Source organism: Ornithorhynchus anatinus, chromosome 4 (assembly GCF_004115215.2).
Source record: "Ornithorhynchus anatinus isolate Pmale09 chromosome 4, mOrnAna1.pri.v4, whole genome shotgun sequence".
NCBI lineage: Eukaryota > Metazoa > Chordata > Mammalia > Monotremata > Ornithorhynchidae > Ornithorhynchus > Ornithorhynchus anatinus.
In genome coordinates, this window is record NC_041731.1 from 75,784,454 (window position 1) to 75,798,925 (window position 14,472).

A 14,472-nucleotide genomic window follows, 5' to 3' on the forward strand; every position below is an offset into this window, starting at 1 on the left:
TAATACATTTCGTCACCTTGGACCACCGGCCTGCTTCAGTGACTAAATATCCCAGAGAGAAACAATGTCACCCAGGCAGCTGGGAATGAGAGCATCCAGCCAACATTTCAGCAACCTCTGAGAGATTGAGGCCCCTCCCCTGGAATGCTGAATCACCTCCTGATCCAGTCATTTAATCGCTTGGACCAGGGTCAGTGAGAACAAGACCAGTGATGATTATTAACTCGGACTGGTCTCTCGGCCTCTTTTCTTCGCCTTCGAGGATGCCAATCCCAGCCCAACTTTGGGCGTCAACAGGAAGTGAGGACAGCAATCCAAATTTGACACCACCTTACTACCTTGGCATAGACTCCAGCCTTCAATTCTCCACCCAACAACCCAGACAATGTCGCTTTGGATTTCAGCTCTTTCGACTTGGACACATAAATTAGACATTAAAAAGGAAACATGTTTGGATTCTGTAGGGTTCCACCATTTTCTCTTTCCATGGTCTTTTTTTGTTGTTTTAGTTCTGTTTTCTCACGGGGTAAAAAATAACATTTATTTTTAAAAAAACACAGCAAACACCATAGCCAAAAAAAAAAAAAGATAAGAAAAAGATTGAGGCAAATGCATCGTCTACTTTTCAGATGTTTTTTCTCATTACATTGCATTCAGGTGGAAGCCAAATTGAACCTTGGGAGGGCCACGTAGAGAATGATGCAAATAGATTTTGTTTGTAAATTTTCTACCTCTGATTATAATTACAGTCCCATTGATGGATTTATGTTTGGCTATTTCCAATTACTATCATAGTTACAGGAAAAAGATTTTAGAATTGGAAGTTTCCAAATGGAGGGCTTTGCGATGGGCAATAAGAGCTTGCATGTGCTCTTGGGATTCACCAACTGGATTCAACTCGCTCTCTCTCTCTCACCCTTTTGTACCACCCCCCCAAATCCTGCCTATAATCTCCATCTCCCAACCCTAAATGTAGTACAAAGATGTAAAATTTTGGTCATCTGGCCTAGCACTTATCCTACCAATTAGACCTATCCCCAGATAAGTCCAACACACACAAGACAACGCACGTCCCACAACTCTCCAAGTGTGAGACTAAGCAGGACAGTGTGGCTATTCATCTACAAGGAATGCTGGAACTGATTTAGCAAGAATGATAAGGCAAAGGGCTGGGTGACAGAAAGGATTCAATATATTTTTTCCAAATGCAAGTTCCTACTCCTAGTTTTTCCTGAGCCTCAGCATCTCCTCAGTACTCAACCAGGTGCTGGAATGGAAGAACTGAATAACGACCTTTCTCTTTTCTTCAGAGGAAAGGTCTGACACGATCCCTATAATGTGAGAGGTCCAGTCGTGGACATCCTGAATGTCCCCACCCTTGGGGTGGTTCTGAACCTTCCAGGAGATCTGGGCCATCATTCCATGGCTTAAAACCATCAATATCTGGACTTATTCAGTCCTCTAAATCAAAAATCACCTCAATTTTCTGAAGCGTTGCCAGGTCTCCATGAACATTTGAGTACTACAAAGGATAGTCAGGACCAATCAATCACTCAATGATATTTTTTGAGCTCTTACTGTGGACACAGCACTGTATAAGTGTTTCAGGACCTAATAATAATTATGGTACTTGTTAAGTGCTTACTATGTGCCAAGTACTGTACTTAACTCTGGAGTAGATACAAGATCATCAGGTTCCACATGGGGCTCACAGTCAAACTAAGAGGAAGAAGAGTACTGAATACCCATTTTGCAATTGAGGGAACTGAGTCATAGAGAAGGTAAGTGACTTGTCCAAGATCACCCAGCAGGTAAGTGGAGTCAGAAATGGAATCCAGGTCGTTGGACTCCCATTCCCATGCTCTTTCCTCCAGCAACAGAAGAACTGGCAGAGGGATGTAGAGTTCACAAGACAGTCCATGGCCACAACTAGAAAAACAAAACCCAAACTCATATCCTGCAGCCAGGCCCAAACCAAAAAATATCAGATTACGCACTCAGTCACGGAACCACCAGCACAGTCTGACTGGGTTCTAAGTCCATGAGGCGACAGTTACACTTGCAGTCACACTAGGCAGGGAATGTGTCTGCTTATGCTATATTGTACTCTCCCAAGTGCTTAGTACACTGTTCTGCACACAGTAAGCGCTCAATAAGTATGATTGAATGAATCCCCAACTAGACTATAAACTCACTGTGGGAAAGGATGTGTCTATTTTTATATTGTACTCTTCTAAGAGCTTACTACAGTGTTCTGCACAGTAAGTGCTCAATCAATATGTGACTGACTGATCTTCAAATGTAAAGGTAAATGGATTACCTTGATCCTTCCCCAATCTTCTATCTGACTTTCTCCTGACCTGACCTCATGTGGCCACCCTGTTTCTACTCATTCATTCATTCATTCATTCATTCAATCATATTTATTGAGCGCTTACTGTGTGGAGAGCACATTATTAAGCAGTTGGAAAGTACAATTCAGCAATAAAGAGAGACAATCTCTGCCCACATCTCCCTAAAGCAGCACATCAGTTGAGTAGCAAAGGCTATTCTTGGTTGCCGTGCTGAACGAGGATCAGTTCCGGTTCCGCTGCTTGTCTGCTGTGTTACTATGGGCAAGCCACTTAACTTTTCTGTGCCTCAGTTACCTCATCTGTAAAATGGGGATTAAGACTGGGAGCCCATGTGGGACAACCAGGTTACCTTGTATTTAGCCCAGTGCTTAGAACAGTGCTTGACACATAGTAAGCACTTAATAAGTACCTTTCTATTTTCCTTCTCAGGGAACTTTCCCCATTCACACTACAGTTTTTTGCACAAATTCTCACCAAAATTTATTCACTCACTCATTCATTCGTATTTGTTGAGCCCTTGCTGTGTGCAGAGCACTGTATTAAGTGCTTGGAAAGTACAATTCAGCAATAAAGACAGACAATCCCTGGCCACACTGGGTTTACACTTGAACCGTCATTCTGAACCAAAGGTGCATTCAAGGAGATCCACCCTGGAGTAGATTGGAAGCCTTTTAATAATAATAATAATGTTGGTATTTGTTAAGCGCTTAGTATGTGCTGAGCACTGTTCTAAGCGCTGGGGTAGACACGGGGGAATCAGGTAGTCCCACGTGGGGCTCACAGTCTTAATCCCCATTTTACAGATGAGGTAACTGAGGCACCGAGAAGTGAAGTGACTTGCCCAAAGTCACACAGCTGACAAGTGGCCGAGCCAGGATTCGAACCCATGACCTCTAACTCCAAAGCCCAGGCTCTTTCCACTGAGCCACGCTGCTTTTTAAGGGCAGGGATTACGTCTACTTTCTCTAATGTAATGTGCCAAGCATTTAGTACAGCATTTAACATTAAGCGCTCAAAAAAATACCACTGATTGATAATGAGGCATATTGTTTGCATCTGACCCAAAACTGCAGTTGTTGTTTTCTCTCAGTAGCATTTAATGAGCCCCTACTGAATTCAAAGTCCTGTACTGAGGGCTTGGGAGAACACAATTCAGGCATTAATCGATGGCATTTAAGGAGCATTTACTGTGTGCAGAGTATTTGTTAAGTGCTTACTATGTGCCAAGCACTGGATAGATACAAGGTAATCAGGTTGTCCCACCTGGGGCTCACAGTCTTAATCCCCATTTTACAGATGAGGGAACTGAGGCACTGAAAAATGACTTGCCCAAAGTCACACAGCTGATAAGTGGTGGGCTGGGATTAGAACCCACCACCTCTGACTCCTAAACCCAGGCTTTTTCCACTGAGCCACGCTCCTTCTCTAAATAAGTATTAAGACTGTGAGCCCCTTGTGGGACAGGGGCTGTGTCCATCCTGACTACCTTGTATCTACCCCAGCACTTAGAACAGTGCTTGGCACATAGTAAGTGCTTAACCAATACCATAATTATTAATTATTATTCATCATTATAATTTCCCTGGAGACGCTTCACTTTCCACCAAACCTTTGCTGTGCTGCACAGTTACCTGATTTCTCCCAAAGCTCATTGTAATCTGACATTAGATTTCCTTTGAAAAGGCCCAAAGACCTGCATGTGATTCAGCTGGCTTGGAGTTGCAGTATGACTTTCACCTACTTTTACTGAAATGGCGAGTTGTTGAATTGTTTTGTGACACCTATCCAATTTGTGCCAGTCTGCATCACAGATATTGAAACTATAATTGGATTCTTTTTTCATGAAAACTGAATTTGGTGACATGAAAAATGGCTGACATCATGTGAGCCACTTCAGAAACCAGCTAGTTAGAAGCAACTTGGCTCCCTTCGGATCTAACGTATTTCTTCCTTATTAAAGACATATGTGGAGAAACAAGATCCTTGCATTGTCGAAGTTCATCTTTTCCTGCTGTTTGTGCCCCAGCTGAAGGCATTATCCCCTTTTGTCACATCAGAATTGGTTACCCTGCAGATGATTGCACCATCTCAAGTGAAGGATTATGTTGACAATACCACCATTCTCCCTGTCTCAAGAGCCCGCCACCTTGTCACTATCCTCGACTCATCTTTCTTTCAACCCCCGTATCCAAATCTTAATGGTTCCCCCTTCAAAACATCTCCAAAATCTGCCCCTTCCTCAACTCATTCCTAGCACTCCAAATTATTATCATGTTATTTGTTAAGCGCTTACTATGTGCCGAGCGCTGTTCTAAGCACCGGGGTAGACACAAGGCAATCAGGTTGTCCCACGTGGAGCTCACAGTCTTAATCCCCATTTTACAGATGAGGTCACTGAGGCACAGAGAAGTTAAGTGACTTGCCCAAGGTCACACAGCAGACAAATGGTGGATCGGGATTAGAACTCTTGACCCCTGACCCCCAAGCCCATGCTCTTTCTACCGAGCCACGCTCCAAATCATACAAGCCCATCAGAAAACTCACGCAGTGTGCACTTACCCATTTGGAGTACTTTTGCACAAATGCCGCTCGGGTGTAATTTGTACACAGACTTATCTCTGTCTCTCTTATTAGAACGTAAGCTCCTTGTGGGCAGGGAATGTGCTACTTCTGTTTTACACTTAAGAGTAAGAATTGTGTTATTTGCTAAGTGTTTCCTATGTGCTGAGCACTGTATGAAGTGCTGGGGTAGACTCAAGATGATCAGGTCCCACATAAGGTTCACGATCTAAACGATGGGGAGAACAGGCATTTAGCAGAAGAGAAAACTGAGGCACAGAGAAGATAAGTGACCTGTCCAAGGTCACACAGCAGATAAGTGGCAAAGCTGGGATTAGAATCCAGGTCCTCTGACTTCCAGGCCCGTGCTCTTCCCACTGGGCCGCGCTGCTTCCCAAACGTTTAGTTCACTGCACCCAGTGAGAGCTCAATAACTATCATGCTGTGAATACTACCACCGAATGTTCCCATCACTCCTTTCCAGTGCCCCAGCGTAACTCATTCTGAGAACAACACTTCTGCAGCCAACACTTGAAAATGAGAAGGATGTAGGCAATAAACATCCAGAGTTAATGAATCAATCACTGGTATTTACTGAGCACTTACTACGTGCAGAACACTGTATTAGGCCCTTGGGAATAGAGCAGGAAGACACGAACCCTGCCCATAAGGATCTTATTGACTAGAGGAGGAGGCAGACGTTAAAATGTATTGCAGATGAACATGTCCACGTATGTTCCTTTTTCTCAGGTGACTTTCTGAGTCAGTAGTTGAAAGACTGAGGTGGAATCCTTAATGTCTATGATTGTCTTGCTGGGTTGAGGCACACTTGCGTGACCTCAATATGAAAAATGATTCCATGATTTGTCATGTATCACATATGGAAAGGAAGAGGGGAGTCTCTGTCATAATGTTCTCATTGTATCAGTCAATCAAACAATTGCATTTATCGAGCATTACTGTGTGCTTGGGAGAGGACAATATAACAGAGTTGGTAAACTCATTCCCTGTCCACAAGGCGCTTATAGACTAGAGTGGGGAGCCAGATATTAAAATAAATTATGGATACGGACATAAGTGCCGGAGGCTGAGGGGAGGGATGAATACAATCGTATATAATAATATGCATACATAATAACGTTGGTGTTTGTTAAGCGCTTACTATGTGCCGAGCACTGTTCTAAGCACTGGAGTAGATACAGGGTAATCAGGTGGTCCCACATGAGCCTCACAGTCTTAATCCCCATTTTACAGATGAGGTGACTGAGGCACCGAGAAGTGAAGTGACTTGCCCAAAGTCACACACCTGACAGGTGGCAGAGCCGGGATTAGAATTCATGACCTCTGACTACTAAATCTATGCTCTTGCCACTGAGCCATGCTGCTTTATGAATTGTACATATGCAATTCATGGTTGCTTACTTCCCCCAGTTGCTGGACAACTCTTAGAGGCTGGGGATGGATCTTTTATTTTCATTGTTTGCCCCCAAATGCCTAGTTCAGTTCTCAGCACACAGCTGCTCAATAAATATTCATGATGATTACGATGATCCAGGAAGGACATCTGGATGGATGTGACTGCCTGCTTCCCTGAAGCATAGGTACTTAGAAAGCTTGAGAGACACAGAGCATCAGCTGTGCCTCAACTGAAAATTGGCATGGAGCCTTTTTTCTGTCAATACACCTCACTGATCAGTAGTACTTTCTGAGTGCCTCTCAGGTGCAGAGCTTTGTGCTGGGCGCCTCCTAGCTGGAGAGCTCTGTTCCAGGGGCTGAGCTCTGTACTGAGCACCTACTGGGTGCAGAGCACAGTACTTAGTGCTCTAGACTATAAGCTTGTTATGGGCAGGGAATGTGTCTGTTATATTGTTATATGGTACTCCAGAATATTTAGTATAGTGCTCTGCACACAGTAAGTGCTCAATAAATACTGTCTGACTGACTGAGTGCTAGGGAAAGGTATGTGGATGATAATAATAATGGTATTAAGCATTGTGTGCCAAGTTCTGTCCTAACCACTGGGGTAGATACAGGATAATCAAGTTGTTCATAGACTAAAAAGGAAGAAGACCAAGTATTGAATCCCCATTTGACAGATGAGGAAACTGAGGCACAGAGAAATGAAGTGACTTGCTCAAGGTCACACAGCAAAACAAATGGCACAGGCAGGATTAGAACCCAAGACCTCCGACTCCCAAGCTCGTGCTCTTTCCACTACACACAGTGTTCGACACATAGGGAGCACCTAAAAAATACCATAAAAAATTGTCTACGCAGTTGTCCTTTGTATATAAAGAAGGCATCACTGATGGTGAAATTCACTTCTGATTATGTGTGTGGCTGGAGAGACCGAAGGCAGGACCACAGATCCAGCTCACTGGTGCACAAGGAAACACCTCATCGTGTTGTTACGTTTAATGTCTGGAGCAACTGGTGCTGTTTTCTCTTTTTCCTTCTTATTTCTCATTGCTCTAGAAGCTTTTGCTCAGAAGAGCCCGTCCTTTAGTATAGTCTATCCAGTGCACATTAGGGAGAAAGAATGGGAACCTGGTCTTTTATTTTTATGTTATTTGTTAAGCTCTTACTATGGGCCAGGCACTGTTCTAAGTCCCGGGGTAGACACAAGCTAATCAGGTTGGACGTAGTCTATGTTCCACATGAGGGCTCACAATCATTTATTCATTCAATCATTTTTATGGAGCACTTACTGTGCGCAGAGCACTATACTAAGCGCTTGGAACAAATAGAGACAATCCCTACCCAACAACAGGCTCTTAATCCCCATTCTACAGATGAGGTAACCAAGGCCCAGAGAAGTGAAGTGATTCGCCCGAAGCAACAGAGCAGACAGGTGGCGGAGCCAAGATTAGAACCGAGACCTTCTGACTCCCAGGACCGTGCTCTATCCACTCAGCAGAAACGCAGTGGGTAGTACAAAATCCGTACCGTGTTTCCAAAAGGACAATTTGGTCCCTCTATCAGAAGTTGAAGTCCTCAGATTTTCCAGTGTCTGAGAGGAACCAAATGCACAAAGACAATTAAGACATTTTGATCTCCAATAATGAGAAACATGGGATGGCATTCCGACCTGAAACTATTTAACGCAAGTTAATCCTTGAAACAAATCTGGAATGAAACGAGTAAGAAAAAAAAAAAGCCTTATTATGGTCGGCATCAACTAATGGGTTGCATTTCTTTTGTTTCAATTAGAAATGGCAGAGGGATTTTAATTATTTTTCCTTAGCAAGCACATCAAAAAATATCTACACAAAACCAAGTAAATATGTTATAAACTTATTTAAGCCAAAGAGCTCGTCAACACTGTTTGCAATTATGAAATCATTTGGGGATATGGTATTTTTTGGAAAGAATTGTTTTGTTCCTTGATGGAAACCACATCATAACCCATCAGACATAAATCTTTTATTGTATCTTCAAGAGCAAAAATGGGAATTTTGCAACAAGGCGCCATTGATAAAATGTCAGTATCCCCTCAGAGGAATCTGGTTGATTTCATCATTTGTGGAAGATAACAGGGCATGTCATGGTAGGCAGAGCCTCATTTTCTTTTTAAACTGCAGCAGAGAAATGTTATGCATGAATCTTTATAGAAGGAATTATTGGCAATTCTTGGTAGAATGCAGATCATCATAGCCAGAAAAGGAAAAACAAAAACAAACCTTGCTTCTAAACTATATCTTTAGTTCTAAGCTTGACCGTCTCAAACTGAAATTCACAGTTCACCAGATATCTTCCTCCAGTCCTCTCTTTCTTAAGATTCCTTAAAAGGAATAGCTTTTTCTAGCTCTCGGATTATTTACCGTAAGCAGCATGATGTAGTGGGTAGAGCATGGACCTGGGAGTCAGAAGGTCATAGGTTCTAATCCCGACTCCACCACTTGTCTACTAAGTGACCTTGGACAAGTCACATTACTTCCCTGTGCCTCATTTACCTCATTGGTAAAATGGGGATTGCGACTGTGAGCCCCTCGAGCGACAGGGACTGTGTTGAACCCAATTTACTTGTATCCAATCCATTGCTTAGTTCAGTGCCTGGCACATAGTAAGTGCTAAACAAATACCATAATTATTATTATTATGAGGCTTTAAGAAAGTGGATCAGTTATCACCTAATTCAGGTAAACTTAACCTGGGCTTGTGCTATTACTGTGGGTGGGAGAGTCATATATTTGCATATATCTCCATCTATAGACAAGAGAAAGAGGGAGACAAAGAATAATAATAATAATAGAGAAGCAGCGTGGCTCAGTGGAAAGAGCACGGGTTTGGGAGTCAGAGGTCATGGGTTTGACTCTGCCCCTTGTCAGCTGTGTGACTGTGGGAAAGTCACTTCACTTCTCTGTGCCTCAGTTCCCTCATCTGTAAAATGGGGATGAAGATTGTGAGCCTCACGTCAAACAGCCTCATTCCCCTGTATCTACCCAAGCCCTTAGAACAGTGCTCTGCATGTAGTAAGTGCTTAACATATACCAACATTATAATAATGAGGGGAAGAGAGCAAGATAAGGGGGAGAGAGGGACAAAAAGGATAAGGGAAAGAAAGAGAGGGGAAAAAGGAAAAGGGACAGAAAGAAAAAGGGAGAAAGGAAAGAGTGAGGGAGAGAGAAATCAATCAAAGCACTTACTGAGCACCTACTTTGTGCAGAACTCTAATAAGGGATTGAAAGAGTTATTATTAATTATTAAGAGATATTAAAATAATTTACAAACAAAAGAAAGAAGGAGAGGGACTATGTACATGAGCTAATGCCTAAGTAAGAGGGCAAGTAAAATTACTCAGGTGGTACAGAAGTGCTGAAGAGGCTGTTAGGGCCTCTTAGAGGAGATACAATTATAGAACAGCTTTGAAGACAGACATAGCAATGGTCAGTCTGATTTGGAGTAGGGAAGAATTCCAGACAGGGAGAAAGATGTGAGCTAGAGATCAGTAGTGGGAGAAGTGAAGGTGAAGGTGAAGGTGAGGCTAGTTTGAGAGGAACAAGGATTTGCTATTTGGAGAGCAATGGGAGACGAATGGAAAGGTAGCAGGGAGAGACAGCTCAATTAGCTCCTTAAAGTCAATAGACCTGGAGAAGGATGGACAACTATTGGTGATTTTTGAGATGGGGTTGGGTGCAAAATGATGTTTTAGGAAAGTGATCCAGGCAGGAGTGAGGTATAGGTCAGAGAGGGGAGACAGAGAGATTAATAGGCGGCTGGTGCAGTAGTCAAGCTGGCTTTTGATAAATGCTTAAATAATGTGTTGAATGTTTGGATGGAGAGGGAAAGGCAGATTCTGAAAATTTTAAGGGAAAGAAACATAAAGGATTTGGCAACGGACTCAATATAAAGTCAAAGATAACGGGTGGTGAGGTCAACTGTGATGGGAAAGTTAGGTGAAGAAGAGAATTTGGGAGAGAAGATAAAGTGTTCAATTTGGGACATATGGATGCAGATGAGCCAATCATATAGAGGTGTCCTGAAAGCAGGATGAAATGCAAAGTAGCAAGGGGGAGAGATTGGGGCTAACAAGGAAGATTTGGAAGTCATCCAATTAGAAGTTATAGTTGAAGCCCAGGAAGAGACGAACTCACAAAGGTAATTAGTATAAAGTAGGAAGAGAAAGAAACCCAGAAGTGAGCTCTGGAGGAAGTGCCAGCAAAGATAAGAAAAATAAGCCAGAGAGAAAGGAGGAAAACGCAAAGAACACTCTTGTCAGTTGAATTAAGGCTGGATATCACCTGAAGAAGGGGACTCCGGGGGCTGAAGCAGGAGGATGCTAAAGGTCTGGAATAATTGGTGGGGGTAGTGGATGAGGGAGTCAGTGATTGAGAAGTAAAGTTGAATGGAAAAGAGGGCAGAGTTGTAGCAAACAAGGATGGATTTGAAATGACTAAAGTTGGCCTGGGCCCTGGATTTCCACCAATAGCATCTGCATTTTGAGTGCAGAAGCAGAAAAGACACACTTTGCCAAGACTGGGGGTTGGCTGTGACAGACCGACAGAGGAACAATCAGGGTGAAGGAATTAGGTTTGGCACAATTTGAGAGAGACAAAGAGAGAGCAAGAGAGAGATGAGGTGTCATTAGACTGTAAGCTCATTAGGGCAGGGAACATGACTGCCAACTCTGTTGAATTGTAGTCTCCCAAGCACTTAGGACCATGTTCTGCACTTATTAATAACAATAATAGTAATAATGCTATTGTTAAGCACTTACCATGTGCTAGGCTGGGGAGGTTACAAGCAAAAGCAGGTTGGACACAGTCCCTGTCCCACATGGGGCTCACAATCTCAATCCCCATTTTACAGATGAGGTAACTGAGTCACAGAGAAGTGAATTGACTTGCCCAAGGTCACACAGCAGACAAGTGGTGGAGCCAGGATTAGAACCCATGACTTCCTGACTCCCAGGCTTATGCTCCATTCATTACGCCATGCTCCTTTTCATTAGTAAGCGCTCAATAAACACCTCTGATTGACTGATCATGTGTACTTGAAGTTAATTCCACTGACTTTCCAACCAGGTGACTGAGAATGAACTCAGTCTGTATATATTCTCATTACCCTATTTATTTTGTTAATGAATTGTACATCGCCTTGATTCTATTTAGTTGCCATTGTTTTTACGAGATGTTCTTCCCCTTGACTCTATTGCCATTGTTCTTGTCTGTCCATCTCCCCCGATTAGACTGTAAGCCCGTCAAACGGCAGGGACTGTCTCTATCTGTTGCCGACTTGTTCATCCCAAGCGCTTAGTACAGTGCTCTGCACATAGTAAGCGCTCAATAAATACTATTGAATGAATGAATGAATGAATGAATGAAGAGATCTATTTGCACTAGATAATTCTTTCATAGCAAAAAGATTGATTGAATCCCTGTTGTGAGCCAAGCAAATGAAAATGAAAAGACATCATTATTGTTATTATTATTATTACTATTATTATTCTCATATTTGTTAAGCACTTACTATGTGCCAGGCACTGTACTAAGTACTGGGGTGGATACAAGCTAATCACACTTAATACAGTGCTCTGCACACAGTAAGCACTCGATAAATACAATTGAATGAATGAATGAATGAATGAATGAATGTTCAACACAGTCCCTGTCCCACATGGGGCTCACAGTCTCAATCCCCATTTTACAGATGAGGCATAAAGAAGTGAAGTGACTTGCCCAAGGTCACACAGCAGACCAGTGGTGGAGCCAAGAATAGAACTCTGACTCCTAGGTTCTTGCTCTATCCACTCTGCCATGCTGCTTCTACTCAGTGGAAAGAGCCCGGGCTTGGGAGTCAGAGATCATGGGTTCTAATCCCGGCTTCGCCGTTTGTTAGCTGTGTGACTTTGGGCAAGTCACTTAACTTCTCTGTGCCCCAGTTACCTCATCTGCAAAATGGAGATTTAGACTGAGAGCCCCACATGGGACAACTTGATCACCTTTATCCCCCCCAGCGATTAGAACAGTGCTTTGCACATAGTAAGCGTTTAACAGATACCATCATCATTATTACTATTATTATTCCAACCTCGGTACGCCTAAAGACTGTCCTCCATTGTCATGTAGATATTGTCACTTGCAAGTGTCTGTCACTGTTTCTGAAACACTTACGTGATGATGTTTGGGGATGCAGCAAGTAGGGATGGCTTCAGAGGGTCAGCCACTGCTTTCTGGTGCAGTGCCAGAGAGGGCAGTAGGACATACCTCCCCCACACACACAAATTTGGTGGAAGCAGGGACAATATCGCACAATAAAAATTGTGGCATTTGTCAAGCAATTACTATGGGCCAAGATAATCAGGTCCCACATTGGACTCACATTCTAGTAGGAGGGAGCACAAGTATTGAATCCCCATCATGCAGATGAGGAAACTGAGGCACAGAGAAGTAAAGTGACTTGCTCAAGATCACACAGCAAGGAAGTGGCAGAAACAGGATTAGCATCCAGGTCCTCTGTCGTCCTGGCCCGTGCTCTTTCCTCTAGGCCACGTTACTTCCCAAAGCAGCACTTCACAAAGATGGTGGCCTGATGGAGGTAGTCCACTGTCAGAGTCTGAGGCAGGGTTGGAGGGTGTTCAGCTGAGAGGCAACCCTAGGGTGAATGAAATGCTTATCCATAAAAATCTGCATACGACACTGGCATTTTGGTTGAGCACTTACGATGTGCTAGGGACTGTACTAATCATAGGGGTGGATACAAGCAAATCGGGTTAAGACACAGTCCCTGTTCCATGTGAGGCTCACAGTCTCAATCCCTATTTTACAGATGAGGTAAATGAGGCCCAGGGAAGGGCCCAAGGTCACACAGCAGACAAGCGGAGGAGCCGGGATTAAGTATTATTATGTTTCGTCGCTTGAGTGTGTGGTGTAACATACTGACATCACACAGATAGGGGGTCGGGCTGGGTGGGCAGGCTGGCAGTAAGGGACCTGGAAAATCATCTCTACCAACTCAACGGGTTATCACAGAATTAGTCAGTCCAAAACCATAATTTGATGTAATCGTCACCTTCTCTCCAGAACACATGGCTTCACTGATAATCCCTGCTACCTGCCAATTTCCATTTTAAGTTGGATCACATAGACACGGCCATATGTGGAAAAAGACAGAAGAAAGATTCAGTTTCAGAAGGCCTTTTTCCCCCTTCGACTCTCCAGAGGAGATTCCAGAACGTCCCCTGGAGATGTGGAACAGAGCCATCATTTTCAGCACCGAGCTCTTACTGCCCGGATCTCCCCCAGAGGGAATGTGGGAAGAAGATTTTCCTACTGGGAAAATTCCTATTGATCCTTATCTACACAGGAAAACAAAAGCCTTATGCGGATGGCAGTACTGTCATTGAAGTCCTCTGCCTTTTTTTTTAATGGCATTGAAGTACTTACTATGTGCCAGGCACTGTAATAAGCACTGTGGTAGATACAAAATAATCAAATTGGACACAGTCCATGTCCCACATGAAGGTCACTGCTTTAATCCCCATTTTACAAATGAGGTAACTGAGACCCAGAGAAGTAAAAAGACTTGCCCACGGTCAGGTAGCAGACAAGTGGCAGAGTTGGGATTAGAGCCCAGATCCTCTGACTCCCAGGCCCATGCTCTATCCATTAGGCCATGCTGCTTCCCCAAGTACTTCTAAGTACTCCTCCAAGTACCTCTACTTCCTCTCCAGAACTCTCTCAAAGACCCCTGCCATCAGCCTGTCTGGGTGTACTTGGGCAACTTTCAATCAATCAATAATAATTCATTGATTTCCTTGCCCTGCCTTTGGCTCTCGCATTTCTCTCCAGGCCTGCTAGTTTGGCTGGGGGCCTTTCATGTTTTCATAGTTGGTTCTTAACCCATGTTTCTCCTTTTCCACCAGTCCATCTGATGGAAATGAGCTGCAGCAGTAGGAAACACCGAGTTTCGAAATGTGTTTGGGGGGAAACTGATTTTGGTTTCACCCCACGTAGATGCAACAACCAAGGCCCCACTGGGTGGGGAAACAAAAACAGACAAGTTTTTACAGACAAGAATAAATTGGATGTGAGGGTCTCAGGGACGAGAGACCTTACAG